At 37.5% G+C, this 2,467-nt stretch overlaps 1 non-coding gene across 1 annotated transcript; it reads left to right on the forward strand.

Annotated features, from left to right (window-relative positions):
- Positions 1 to 222: 222 nt before the first annotated feature.
- Trnar-ucg (transfer RNA arginine (anticodon UCG)) lies at positions 223 to 295 on the forward strand. Its single transcript has one exon. It is a non-coding gene; the product is annotated as a tRNA-Arg (tRNA).
- The last annotated feature ends 2,172 nt before the right edge of the window (positions 296 to 2,467 follow it).

A 2,467-nucleotide genomic window follows, 5' to 3' on the forward strand; every position in this document is an offset into this window, starting at 1 on the left:
GCCCCCAATTTTAACAATCCCATTGTGTGTTGTCTCGGCCTCTATACAGTACGTGATGCTTTAGCTTGTTTTGCTATTTGGCCTTGAATCTATGAATTGGGTGGTTAAATAATTCAACAGAAAAACCATTTTCTCGTCGGTCGTCTGATTTATGGTTAAAGTAAAAATAAAACGAAGCCAAATTGAAGTTTTTCAGAAAAAATGTATAAGTAAATCTACATCGGCCGCATGGCCTAATGGATAAGGCGTCTGACTTCGAATCAGAAGACTGGGGGTTCGAGTCCCTCTGTGGTCACTTTACTTTTTCTTGGTTAACTGCTTAATTTTTTTTGATTTATTGCGATATGGTCTAGCTTTGTTTCAAATATTTTATCACACTACGCATTCTATTGGATCATTAGTAAATTCATAAGATACAGCTTCGGTAGAGAGTTTGTCTTGTTGAAATAGGCATACGAAGCCAAGCAACGTTATCAAGTTTAACATATTAAAGATTATTATATTTACAAAAACACAAACAAAAGCATTGTTGCGTAGTTTTGTGTTTTTGTAAATATAATAATCTTTAATATGTTAAACTTGATAACGTTGCTCGGCTTCGTATGCCTATGGTTCAAATTCATAAGACTTGATGACAAATTCAATAACAAGGTTTTGGTTTGGAATTTTAACTGATTGTGTCTGGGTCGGCTATTCCAATATAGCCTACATAAGAAGTAGAGGCATTTTTGTGTCAGAATAACGTCATTTATTCATTTTATTTTTCCTCATAAACGCGTCTGGATGAAAAAGATAGCCTACTACCAGGGATGGAGGAATCATTTTAAAAGTAGGTGGGCCCAGAGGTGCAGCAGGCAAAATCAACCCAACTTCTGGGGGGCGAAGCTCTTCAGACCCCCATAACATTGTTGCATTCCTGATACTTAAAATCGTTTACACCAGGTGTCGGCAAAAACCTACGGCCCGCCAAGAAAAATCATCCGGCCCGCCGCTCCTTTACAAGTTATAATAATATGTGGCCAGCCCCCAGTGGTTAATCGAATGGAAGAATGGAAACTAATCGAATGGAACTTCAACAAGTATAATCGAATGGAAGAACAAGTACTTTTCATTAATCATTTTAGTAGGCCCAAGTCTTTGATTTGCAGTGTTTCTGTTTGTATGAACAAAGAACTCAACATAAAGCGCCATTATGATACAAAACATGTGAAAAATAGCTTTAAAACAGCAAGTTTCTCTGTTGCTAAGGAAAGGAAACCAATGAATCAGAAAATTCTTTGCTATAGCTACAAGGTAGCACAATCAATAGAAAAAGACAAGAAATCGTATAGTGATGGAGAATTTCGGAAAAGGTGTAAGATGGATGCTATTGAAAACATACGTCCAGAGAAAAAAAAACTGCTTTTCAGATATAGGCCTAAGTCTTTCAATAAGAACCGTAACTCGACGAAAAGAAGAGATATCGGAGAACGTAACATCTAGCAAAAAGTTGTTGTATGTGCGTGCAGAAAACAAAAATTTTTATGTTTAAGAATTTGTTCAGCTGATTCCCGTCAAGGATATTACTAGCCGATATTCTGAAAGCATTAAGCTACGTCAACGCCTTGAAATCATGCCTCTGAATCTATCAAAACTGGTATTAATAGGCAACGGCCCGCCAAGACCATGTAAAGTTTGGCTTTGGCCCGCTGTTAGAAAAAGGTTTCCGACCCCTGGTTTACACAATGCGTTTTCATAATTGCCTTTTGTGCCAGCAGGCAAAATTTTCCATTTTTGGGCCGGATGTGGTCAAAAAATTTACAAAACTGTTGAATTGCTCTATAGTGCTATACAAAATGTGGCGATGTACACACAAATAAAAAGGCAACAATACACACACAGTTATAATACCACCTGGGAGTAATAATATGTAGCATTATGCAGTACTTGCATATGTAATGGTATCACTGTTCTAACCATAGAGAATAATTATATCGATTGATAGATTGCTCCACCAGTCACACGCAACCACACCCACAGTCCCACACGTGCTGCACATCAATTAGTCAATAATGGACTCAACAGAAAAGTTTGAAGATTGGATTTCATCATTGAGCTATCAAAGATATAATCAAACTAGTGTGTATCAAATGAATGAAGACCTTTTTTTGGAACTCCCTCTCTGATTTGCCGTTTTCTCTACCTTTTTAAAGAAATTTGGCTTTCAAAAGTGGGTGGGCCAGGCCCACCCAGAAAATTAAGTAAGTGGGCCCAGGCCCACGTGGTTCCTCTGTCCCTGCCTACTACTAACTAGGCCTACTACTACTATACCCTACCAATTACCATACTACTATACCTACTAGGCTACTACTACTACTATAGCCTACTAATCTTACTTTATGGACTACAATAGTCGATAAAGGCCTATCAGCAAAACAAAAACATAGAGTAGCACACAGGTAGTATTTAAATTTTGAATAGAATTTAT

Source organism: Aplidium turbinatum, chromosome 7 (genome assembly GCF_918807975.1).
Source record: "Aplidium turbinatum chromosome 7, kaAplTurb1.1, whole genome shotgun sequence".
Lineage (NCBI taxonomy): Eukaryota > Metazoa > Chordata > Ascidiacea > Aplousobranchia > Polyclinidae > Aplidium > Aplidium turbinatum.